Source organism: Aegilops tauschii, chromosome 7 (genome assembly GCF_002575655.3).
Source record: "Aegilops tauschii subsp. strangulata cultivar AL8/78 chromosome 7, Aet v6.0, whole genome shotgun sequence".
Classification (NCBI taxonomy): domain Eukaryota; kingdom Viridiplantae; phylum Streptophyta; class Magnoliopsida; order Poales; family Poaceae; genus Aegilops; species Aegilops tauschii.
This window is the reverse complement of record NC_053041.3, coordinates 335,667,217-335,679,116: the sequence shown is the minus strand read 5'-3', so window position 1 is coordinate 335,679,116 and position 11,900 is coordinate 335,667,217. Positions and strand designations below refer to the sequence as shown.

General features: G+C 43.6%; 1 long non-coding RNA gene across 1 annotated transcript; it reads left to right on the top strand.

Annotated features, from left to right (window-relative positions):
- Window positions 1-6,925: 6,925 nt before the first annotated feature.
- On the top strand, window positions 6,926-9,218 carry LOC109781937 (uncharacterized). Its single transcript, XR_002237425.4, has 2 exons — window positions 6,926-7,569; window positions 7,683-9,218. It is a non-coding gene; the product is annotated as an uncharacterized lncRNA (long non-coding RNA).
- Window positions 9,219-11,900: the final 2,682 nt, after the last annotated feature.

Genomic DNA, 11,900 nt, shown 5'->3' with positions numbered 1-11,900 from the left:
TTTGATTGTTAGTCGTTGACCATTAGCAAGAATCTGTCAATTAACTTATATGTAATGGCAGGGTGTCCGTGTTGAACGTAGCAGATGGTTGCCCTTCAAGCATCAACAAATTGGAAATTTCAAGCCCTGATGAGATTACAAGCAGGGCAGAAAGGGAATCAACACCATCACGCCAAAACATTGAAGGTGAATAAGTGAACCATTATTTAAGTAAATAGACGAATCATATTTTGTTAGAACTAACCAGTTGCTGCTAATATAATCCTCTCCAGGAAGATCAGTTTCAGACAATATAATCTGCTATTTACTTTCTAATTTCTATGTATTTAAGCATGTTCAAACTCAGTACAATTGTACAAATGGATATATTTTGATTTGGTGACTTGCTAGAGATGATTGTTCTGGACAGAACCTGGACCTTATGATATCTACCTATATATATGTTTCTGGCCGCATGTCTACTTATTCTCTTAAGGCCACAGTAGGACCGACCGACACTAGATATATCTAATAACTGTATCATGGTTTTCGCAAAAAAATTAAAAAATGACTATCATGGGATCACATGCCATTCTTTTTGCTGAAAAATCACCTGGCTTTATTGGAAATGAATTACCAGGACAGATCCTGTGCACATTATGCTTGGTTAACACCTTTCATTTATCACAAACTGATGGGGAATAAACACTAAGTATGCATGTCTTTCTATCCTTCTGATCATAGCCATCTTTGGTGTCAAGTGATATTAAAATTCTGAAACTACACACACATAGTTTAGGGGTTGTTCATACAATAATCTGCATAAGTATGTGTCTATAAAATCAGCAGCAGTGGTTGTTCCTTTAGGTTGCTAGAAATGCTTTTAGCTACAACATTATTTCTGTCAAAAACATTCCAGCTGTCACATGTGTACTCGTTTCATTGTGTAGCGTATTTCCAAAAATGATAATTCCTACGATTCAAAGTTTTTGGACAAAGTTTGAAACTCGAAGGACGACTGCCGTAGTAGGATGAAGAAATGATGTCGCGCACTGGAGGGTGTTGCCGTCGGTCGTGCGTTAGGCGTCTGTTCTACTGAAAGTCGCTCCCAAGAGGGCGTCCATGGTCTATGCCTCGAGAAGCAAAGAAGGGACTCCAACTACATCATTGACACAGCAGCCGAGCAGAGCATGAAAGCATGTCGTTGATACAAATATTCCGTTGCCACGGCCATTGATACAACAGCGGGGCAGATCATGAATGTCAGAGACACTGTGGAGGTGACGCTACCTTTCTCGTCTTGGCATCATGCAGATACTGGTAGTTTAGATGTTATTTGCCACACCGCGGAGATCTCATGTTCAAGCCCATCGGAAGTGCATAATTTTGGTAAGATAATCATGATTTCGGTTCCTGCTTAGTAGCCCTTTTATGGACACATCTGAGAATTGTCTCAGTCCATAGGAAATACTGCTTTTGATGCTGATGATTACATACTAATTCATATTAATTCTAAGGTGAAGGTCGATGTAAATGATTTTACTTGAGCTGACACTTCTCCTCCGGTCTCATTTACCATCAGTATTGGAATTGGATGTCATTCCTATTACACAACAAAATGGGCAAGGTGTGTTTCGTAATTGTCATGCTTTATTTTAGACGCTCGAGTTATGATTACTTGATAACACACCTGCATACTGCAGAACAATGGCATGCGTTTGACCACCGAGTAAAGGAGCATTTAGTACTGTTGAGAAAGTACTTAATAGTACTGAAACTGAAATTCAATTGCTAGCCCCCTCCACCGATTTTCTCAATGCTAGCCCACCTCCCGTCTGATTTTTTTTCCAAAGAAAGAAAAGCCCACCGATTTTCCTCTGGTTTTTTTCTAGCATACCCAAATGGATGATCATGAGAGCCCCACCCAGCCCGATCCATCCCCGTACTAATCTTTCCTTGCAAATCTTAACTTTCCTTACCCAGGCCACATATTCCTAAATCACAAACCATTCTACTGAGTACAGAGGGTTGACATTTGCTCACTACAGTTGATGCTCTTTCTCACCTTCATGATCTAGGCAAACTCAAGAAACAAGGATTGTAAGACTGGCTAGAAATTTCTTAGTTAATTCCATGTTATGAACGGTGTCCTGTACATATTCTCCACCTACATTTCTTATATTCCTTTGATATTTGCGTGCATGATATATATATATTAAATTTTACAGAGGGTTGATTCATTTGCTCACTAGGATTATCCTTTTAATTTACTTGTACATTATGTGCTGCACTAGGATTATATATTTGTTTTGTGCTACAGGTTAGGTTGCGGTTCAGTGTGGCATTCTGGCATATGTTTCGGGGTACTGGAGGAGATCCTTTTGGTGCACCTACAAAGAACTGGCCTTGGGAGGATGGCACAAATTCCCTGGCCATGGCTAAGAGAAGAAGTATGGGAATTACCTGATCTTGTGTCTTAGGTCCATGGCTGGAATCAACAACTTATGCTTCGATTTCTGTTTCGGTGGTATCTCAATTCGAGTTCATGAAGAAGCTTGGAGTTGACAGGTGGTGCTTCCATGACAGGGACATCGCCCCTGATGGGAAAACACTCGCGGTATGATTTTATTAGAATGCTTCTTGAAGTTGCAAGTTGCAACCTCGAGTTAGGGGAATTGAGACGGGTAGTGACCGACATTAGAGCAGGTTTATTATGATTGTATTTACAAGGGTACATGACTATGTTTTCAGCACAAGGAATATGGTTATTGATGGTTTACGCCCCGGCTGCGCCCACATCGTCCCGACACCAAGTTCAAGACCAAGTTCTAACCCCTGTACCCAATCTACCTCCATGGATCGTGTCTCTCACTACCCAAGAGCATCAATTCAACTCAACAGATTGACAAAAGAGATGAACCTAGAGTTTGAGGCTTGGGTAGTGTGGACATTGACCTGATGATGAGTGTTGTATGGTGGTCAAGTGGTGCCACTTCCCCTCGCCACACGCTGCTTAGTCTGCTCATTGAAGGTGCTCTCTGTTGGTGTTTGGCTGCTGCTGCTGCTGTAGGCCAAGGTATGTACGTAGCATCTTCTTGCAATGGATTTTGTTTTATGGCTATATACAAATTATTTTGGTATAGATTTGTGATTTTTGTTCCGTCCACTTAACCCAGTATATAGTAGCAGCTTTTGATGTCCTTTCCTCACCGGCGAATGTCAAAGTTTATCATGTGTACAATTTTTTTGACTGTAGTACGAATAGTTGTAACATATTCTCTTTAGCCTTGCAGCTCATAGCATCCGCTTGATTCAGTGAGTTTGATTCAACTATACAAGTTAGGAATCCAAAGAAGTCGGCTCAGAATAGATAAATATGTGTCCACAGATTATTCACAGTAATTTGGTTACTTAAATGCCTAGGATTAGATGCATAATATTGTGTGAGCACGACAGGACAATTTTATAAAAAAATGATCTGACCTGAAGCCTATATGCCATTTAAGCACTGATTTTTTTTCTAACTTCAGAAACCTATAGCTGTTTCCTGCTCTCCAATATGCTTTGTCATCAAATTTGTGTATTTAAATCTGAAACAGCAGAACTATGAGAATGCAGATAAATAAGAATTGTTCATGTTTTACCAACAGGGCATGCTATGATTACTTTGGTGGAGACATATTTAAGAATGGTGTTATCACTGAATGCCCTTGATGTCTGCCAAGGTAAAATAGCGAAAAAAGAACATTTTCTTTATCCTGCAGGAACAAGCCAGTAGTTATAGGAATTTATCTTTATTTCTCGATATATGCAGACAACGATGTTCACGTAGGTAGTTTTGGAATAATTATCTTTCGTGCTTACTGGAAGGTAGAAATATGGTTGATGATACACACCCATTGGCAAAGTTTGAACCAGAGACAGTTACCTAAAACCATTGCTTCACACCGAGCCGACCTACTTCCCAAAAGATTTTCAATTTCAGTTTACTGAATAATTTTTTCTTGCTGAAACTAGAAGAAGGGAGCAAGCGGCAGAAGATTATGATATTGCTGCTATTGGGAGATGCAGTAAAATATGGACAAGTTCCTGTATTTTATGGAAGGTGTAGTATTGAAGCTTCTTGCACTGATCTAGAATGGATCTTGACTTCGCCCAAGAGTGAGGTATATTGAGATTAATGGCACACAGTTACATACTGATAGGAGAACTGGTTGCGGTTTGTCATTATTTCCTTGCATCTACAGGTAGCTCATCTACTTTTGGTTCATGCAATGAATATTTCGTGTCTACAGTTTGTTGGATGCACCTACATATCAAGAAATATTTTATTGGTGCAAATTGATATTTGAATTTTAAATAGGGACGTCAACTTCAAAAAAGCATTAGCAGGCTTGGTAAATGCATGAAGTATTGATCATGAGCTATGTTAAACAGAGTAGCTTAGAAGGATGCCCAGAACTCACCCATTTCAGTTGAGGACATGCAACCTAAGCCTTCCATGGTTCTGTTAGATGGTTCTTTTAGTTTCTATGGTTGTGTATAGATAATTTGGTTTAAGCACTGATATGTTCAGGTTATAGTGTTTGAGCATCTGATTACTATTCCTATTATATATATTTATGTGCTTTTTCAGATGTGAAAGCGCATGTTACATAAGAAATCATTATCTCTGAAGCATACTCACATTGGACCAAGAACTAGGCGAGGTTCAGACTTCAGAGAAATGATAACAAGGTTAGTTCCTCGCTCCTCTGTTGGACTTTTAGTTTCAAGTTCACATAACTTTGATGATTTCTTATCAGCTTCACAAGTCTGTATGTTTGCTGGTTCGTACTTGATATGTGATAACCAGAGCCAAAACAAATTTGGTCATGTTATTGAGGGGTTTGTTCGAACTCCAGCTCAAGGACTTTCTGGTTAAAAAAAAGAACTTTTGGTCTCTTTAATTACAAATTGATTGCAACATCGTGTTAGTCATCCATGGTCTCTAAAAGGATTTGCTAATAACAACAAATAATCAGTACCACCACTAACCCTTTACATGATGCAATGTCAGTATATGTTTCACATCATGTCGCATCCATTCTCTTAGTGTAGTCAGAGTGTTCATCATTTTTTGCAATTGCCTGAAAGATATCGAACCTCTAATATGTGGTTGTAAGATGTGCTTTGGTTAAACATTCTATTTACCCACCTTCAGGAGAATTGTAAATGGCATTTGGTTATTCATGTATACCACCAGTAGGACTCATGGGATTTATGGATTGTCAATAGCCCTCATCTTATTCCTTGATGTACTTATATCGCTTTCTTTTCAGTCTCCTTTTCATTCGAGCGGGGCGATGAGGGAAAGAACTGGTTGTGGTGAAAGTCAGTTTAGTGCATCAAGGATTGGAGGTTCTGAGATTTGCAAGAGGTTATGGAGGATGTTTAGTTACTTTGGCTCCTGATAGAGTACTGGAAGATGAGTACAAGCATAAGCTTATTCAAAATCTGAAGTTCCTGACTGCATGAGACATGTACTCCCTCTGTTCCTAAATATAATTCCTTTTAGAGATTCCACTATAGAGACTAGATTCGGATGTATATAGACGCCTTTTAGAGTATATGTTCGCTCATTTTGCTCTGTATGTAGTCTATAGTAAAATCTCCAAAAGACTTACATTTAGGAACGGAGGGAGTATTTTGTAATCTTTTTTTTCTTCTTTTTCATTTTCTTCTACTTATTTTCAGTTTGAACGAACGGAGGGAACAACATGAAGATGGGTAGCACTATATAGTTTTATAGCAGTAACATTTTGCGAGCTTCTTAAATTTGGTATCTATGAATAGTTGATTTGTTCGTTTTGATTTATAGCCTTGTAGATGTTCACATCTGCCAGATTTCCATAATGGAATGTCGTCCGGTGTATTCGATGGGCAGCTCAGCTTGCACGTGAATTGGACGTGGCAAAGCTTATCTTGGAGTAGACTCAAAAACAGTGGCGGCTAAATTAAGAAGCTCGGAAATTGATAGATCAATCTATGGCCTATTGCTGAGGAGGTAAAGGAGTGCATGCCATCAAGAGAGGAGTTTCAGGGTGGTATGGGTGAGATGCTTAACTAATGGAGCTTCTCTTTGGCTAACTAAAGAGGATTGTGCGAATAAGTTATGTGAAACTTGGACCAGGTACATATCAGATCGTATTCGTGATGTTTTTGGTCTCGGATCGTGCTGAAATGAATGAATAAAACAAAACTCATTTCAACTAAAAAAACATGACTGTTTGAGTTGTCAATAGGAGCATCTATAGCCGGATTTAGCAAATCCACGCACCCTAAAAGTCCACAGAAGCGCCCAGTCAGTGTCCGTTTTGAGCCTCTATTTGTCCGTTCATGCAACCATACTCCTCATTTTGTCCCTTATATATCCGGTGACGTGCATGTGCTTGGTGGAGATGAAGAGAGAGAAAGAAAAGAAAGAAAAGGTAGTCCATGGTGGGCCACATCCTACGTGGCAGATCGACCATGCGCGTCTATGAGCCTCATATACTCCCCATATTTGGTGTCAATGTGAGAGTTTGCGGATAGCCTGGACCGGGGATGATATAAGGGTCGGGTTGGGTTACCATTTTCCTTCTCTTTCCTGTGCAGTTAACGATCGGGCGTGTCCGTAGATTTGAGGGGACTAGCTGTATGTGTTCTAAGATTATTGTGTTTAATAATATGATGTGTGTTAGCCGACTGTCGAAAAAAAGATGTGAGTTAGCTTAAACGACATTGTTTTGGGTAATATTAACTCAGTGAGTAGCACCTTATCTTTTTTCTCAAAGGCCCGTGGCAACGCACGTACGTTTTACTAGTTCTGCTAACACCTCGGCACTGTCCCACGCGTGAACTGAACCACCCAGCCCGACAAACCACGACAAAAAGCCCCACCCCCACCTCCCACACAACATCCCCACTCCGTCCTTCCCCGATCCAAATCCCCCACGTGCCGTCCACCTTCTGCCGCGCCACCGCCACCCCGCCTCCGTCCACCTTCTGTCGCGCCATCGCCGTCTCGCCCTGACCCCGTCCACCTTCTGCCGCGCCGCCGCCGTCTCGCCCCGCCCCCGTCCACCTTCTGCCATCCCGCGCCACGCACCACGGCCCCCGCCGCCGCCGGTCACCGTCAGGCGCAACCAAACCCATCCTCTCCACCTCCTAGGAGCTCCCATGGCCACCCCTTCCCCCTCCAGAGCTCACATCGCGAGTTGGATCCAGCGGCCACCACCCCTCATCTCCCCGTCTGGGCTTCCCTCCACCTCCCACCGCCACCAAAGCGCCAGCCGATGATGGATCTGCTGCCCGACCATGGATCCAAGCCGGCAACCGCCCCCTACGCGCCTCCTGGCCATGGATCTGTGCTGGCTACCTGCCCGATCCCGCGACTCCGGTGGCTGCTCATCCAAATCGCCAGGGACACCCCCCCTCCTCACGGCTGGCATACCGATTCCCGCATGTGTGCTGCAACGAGGCGGCATGTGTGCTGCAACGAGGCGGCCGGCGAGCTGCCTCCTCCCGGCCGTGGTCATGCTCCATGTTTGGGCCCCTGTCTTCATGCAGGTCCTCCTCCACTGCTTGACTTTGCCGGCCTCCCTCGTTGTCAGGCACGACGCCGCAACCACCAGCCTCGAGCATCCTCTCCTCCCGTTTAATTTTTTTTTTGCTTCTTTCAGAATTGATTTGGGCACAGCGCTGTAGTTCGCTTGGGGTGTCAGTGATGTGCAGTTCGTCGTCGTGGGCGCGGCGTGGAGCGGGAGCCTAAAAAGCCATGGCCACCCCTCCTCCCCTCCCACCCCATCCCCCTACCCCATCTCACCCACCACCATGATGTGCAGGCACCAGGAGGCCACCTACGTTCCTCTCTCGATCTTCTCTGCAGCTGAGCACAAAAAGCGCCTCCCAGTGAGCACCGGCTCCGGCCTTGGGATATCAACCCTCCCTCTATCATGAATCCTCGGTGGGGCAGCATGGTGATGCAGTTCGGCATACACGCACGTGCAGCACGGTTGTGGCGGCGAGGCAGCTCGTGTAGTTCCTTCAGCTAGTAGAGCGTCGGCCTTAGTTTAGATTTTTTTTCAGGTTTTGCTAATGCAGTGCGGTGTGAAATTCAACTGTGTGTATGCGAGCGTCAACGAGCCTCCAGAAGTAGTTCTTTGCTCAACTTGTTGCGGTTCCCTGGCGGCGGGAGAGAAGTGCACTGCTCTAGGGTGCTCTCCTTCAAGGGGGGAAGCAAAAATGCTACACTTACGGGCAGCACACAAGCAAATTAACTTACGGACTACCTCCTAACCAATCCCTTGCGAGCAGCCCCTGATTTATAGTGTGGGCCCTGCTGCCCTTTGTTTTCCAATTAACCATTGCCAAATCAGTCCGTAACTTGCTTTCCGTGGGATATGTCCGTAAGTCTAGCATAGTTGAACAAGTTCAATACGTACTGAAAAAGAGTGCACTTCATAAACAAGTTTTTTTTTTGCGTTTTCATAAGAATTTAATGTGTGCAGGTACACCACAGTGCACAGCCCATTCGGGTTCAGTTCACTAGTTGAAAAAAATCACCGTCCTTCAGTTTTAGTGTTGCAGTGCACTGTAAAAAAGCGTTGTGTTTTAATCTGTACAAAACGTTCCATTTGAAAATAAAAAATAAATTAGGCAGTTCACTCCATCTGCCATGGTGATTTACGATTTTTTTTGAAAAAAGAACAGTGCAGTACACTTGGCCTAGGTTCAGCTTTTTAAAAAAGAGCAGTGCGGTTCACTCGTCGACCGTCTGATGCAGTGCCTTTTTAGTTGGAAGAAGTTCTATTGGATGCCCCATTACTCAATTTTGTTGTTGTTGAAAAGTGCACTTCATTAGTTCAATGTAAAAACTGCAGTTCATTACCGTGATTTGGCTGGTGGAGAGTGCAGATTTTGTATGCTATAAAACTCCTCTGTTGTCCACTTGGTAAACACAAAACAAAAAGATCTCAAAATGAAGCTCGCTTCCATATTAGATGTAGTTCACTCGCTCAGTCCTTGCGGTCCACTCGCTTGGTCAACGCGCGTAAAAAATAACAAGTATGAAAAAAATACAACAAAAACTCATGAGGTTCACTTTTGATAGTGTTGCGGTTCATTTTCGGGAGTGTTGCGGTCCACTCGTTCAAAAAAAAGTTGAAAAAAAGACAACAAAAACTTTTGCGAGAAAGTTTATGTCCGACAAAAAGAAATCATGAAGTTCACTTGACTGCCTGCTGCAGTGCGGTTTTTCGGTTGAAGCAGTGCGTTCTTCTGTCCGATGAAAGGTCCACTCGCTTGGTTAACGCGCGTAAAAAATTAATAAGTATGAAAAAATACAACAAAAACTCATGAGGTTCACTTTTGATAGTGTTACGGTTCATTTTCGGGAGTGTTGCGGTCCACTCGTTAAAAAAAAAGTTGAAAAAAAGACAACAAAAACTTTTGTGAGAAAGTTTATGTCCGACAAAAACAAATCATGAAGTTCACTTGACTGCCTGCTGCAGTGCGGTTTTCCGTTTGAAGTAGTGTGTTCTTCTGTCCGATGAAGTACACACGATGATTTTGGTCTCGCGAAAAACAAAGTGTCCGCTTTTCGGTGAATTTAAAACTGCTCTTAAACCGTAAGGAATTAGAGAGTGTTCCACATGAAAAAGTTGCGTCTCGTCGATATCTTTCCAACGGCATATCATTTGAATCATTTCGACAACCAGTTTGTAAAAATTTCTTGAAAAACGGCCGCTGCCACTCATCGTCTGCCGCATGATTTTCAAAATTAACTTAAAACTGTAAGCAATCTCAAAACCATTCCTACATATGAAAGTTGCGCCTTATCCATAGCTTTCCAACGACATATTACACGCCTCGTTTCAACAAACGGTTGAAAAACTAGAGCGAAAACAGTACCGAAAGTTGCAAAAATTTCAAAAAACCGAATTCCGCGATTTAGTAAATTTGAAACTGCTCTTAAACCGTAACTTATTAGAGAAAATAATAGATATGAAAAAGATGCGACGATATCTTTCCAACGACGTATCATTTGCTTTATTCTGATGAGCAGTTTAGAAAAATCACGAAAAAAACGCTCGCTGCCACTCGTCATCCGCCGCACCATTTTTGAAACTGCTCTTAAACCGAGAGGAATCTCGAAAAGTGTTCAACATGGCGAAGTTGCGCCTAATCAATAGCTTTCCAAAGGTATATTATACGCCTTGTTCTGATAAACGGTTAAAGAATTAGAGTGAAAATAGTACCGGAAAAACATTGCGTGCAGTTTTTTCCGACACGATGTTCACTCGTGTGAGTACTGCATCACAGTTGGTTCAAACAATGACGTGCACTTGCGTTGAGCGTGCAGTGCGGAAGTGTTATCAGAATGATTATTCTTCTAATATTAGCAGAATAGACCGGCTATATTACTAATTACTAAGTTTTCTATGCATTTAATGTAGTCCATAATTCAAATTTGAACTACAACCACATGCTCCAGTGAAGCAAAATGAGTGGGAAATCGTACATGTGTCATTGGGTGCATGTTTAGGTCTCGTTTAAGGAATGAGAATGAATTACAAACTTGTCGTCGTCCTGAAACAATGAGAATCTCGGTTTTTAAATCCCAGCAAATCAAAAAGCACCCAAAAAACATGAAAATTGGCATGGTTTCATGACATGGCACATATATGCGGTGGTAAAAAAAATCGTCCAGTTTGAGAAGAGGCGCACACATTAGTAGCCAACGAAGTCCTTTTTGAAACAAAAAGCTGACATGTTAATATCGCAACCGGTTGTATTATATTTACTATGTCGAAATTTAACCATACTCGGTGGCGTGCGTGCAGCTGTTTGATTAGACGGGACGAGCGCGAGAAGTCGGCCGTGCAGGCTCGACGGGACGCGTGCGAGCAGTCCGCCGCGCAGGCTCGATGGGACGCGTGCATCCTGTCCACCTCGCAGACTTGACGGGACACATGCGAGCAGCAAGGCCGCCCATGCTCACCGGGAAGCGAGCTCTTTGACCTCCATGCACCAGCCGCCGCCCGCCTCGCTCACAACTTCTCCATTAATGGGTTAATTAAAGCACCTGGACAGAGGGTGTTTGCTTGTGATCCCATGGCAGCATTTGCTCTGTTCGTGTTTTCAACTCGTATTCTGCCCTAATTTAAATTGCCACATAGGGCAATGGATAATACGACCACAAATAAAATGGCAACGGATAATACGACGAAAAATTTACAATGGTGCAAATAATAATTGTCTTACATATTCCAGATAATTTAAAATGCCACATGCGGCAAAGCCCGGAAGACACGGGGGCAAGAGAAGAAGGAAATTGCACACAACGATCTGGGTCGCTACTGTCTATACTCGTCGATGGATCGCCGGGCGGCGAAATCCTCCAGCTCCTTTTTCAATTCCTCATGACTTTGCTTGAAAGCAGCCACGGATTCCTCCACCTCCTGCTTGCGCTCGATCCGGAGCTTCCTCAAGCCACCCATCAGTTCCTCGATGACCGCTTTCAGCGTCATCTCCGAGGCATTGCTCTGGTCTTGCAGCATCTTCCAGCCGGCGGCCGCCTCCTCCTTCTCGGCGACCAACTTGAGGAGCTTCGCATTGTCACCCATGAGTTGCTCGACGAGGCCGGTCGCCTTGTCAACCAAGGCATCACTGATCTTGAGCAGCTTCATCAAGCCATCGACCAGCTCCTGCTGCGTAGTGACACCAGCGAGAATGTCGTCGTCGCCGGTGAAGGACTTCAGGAACACCGGCTCGTCGCGATGGCCGACGCCGTGACTGCGCTTGTGAGAGCCCTCGCGTGCCCGTGAGAGCTCGTTCGAGGGCTCCGCGGCGCGCCGGGACATCTCTGCTGCGGCTGCGGCTTCGCGACGGGACCTCTC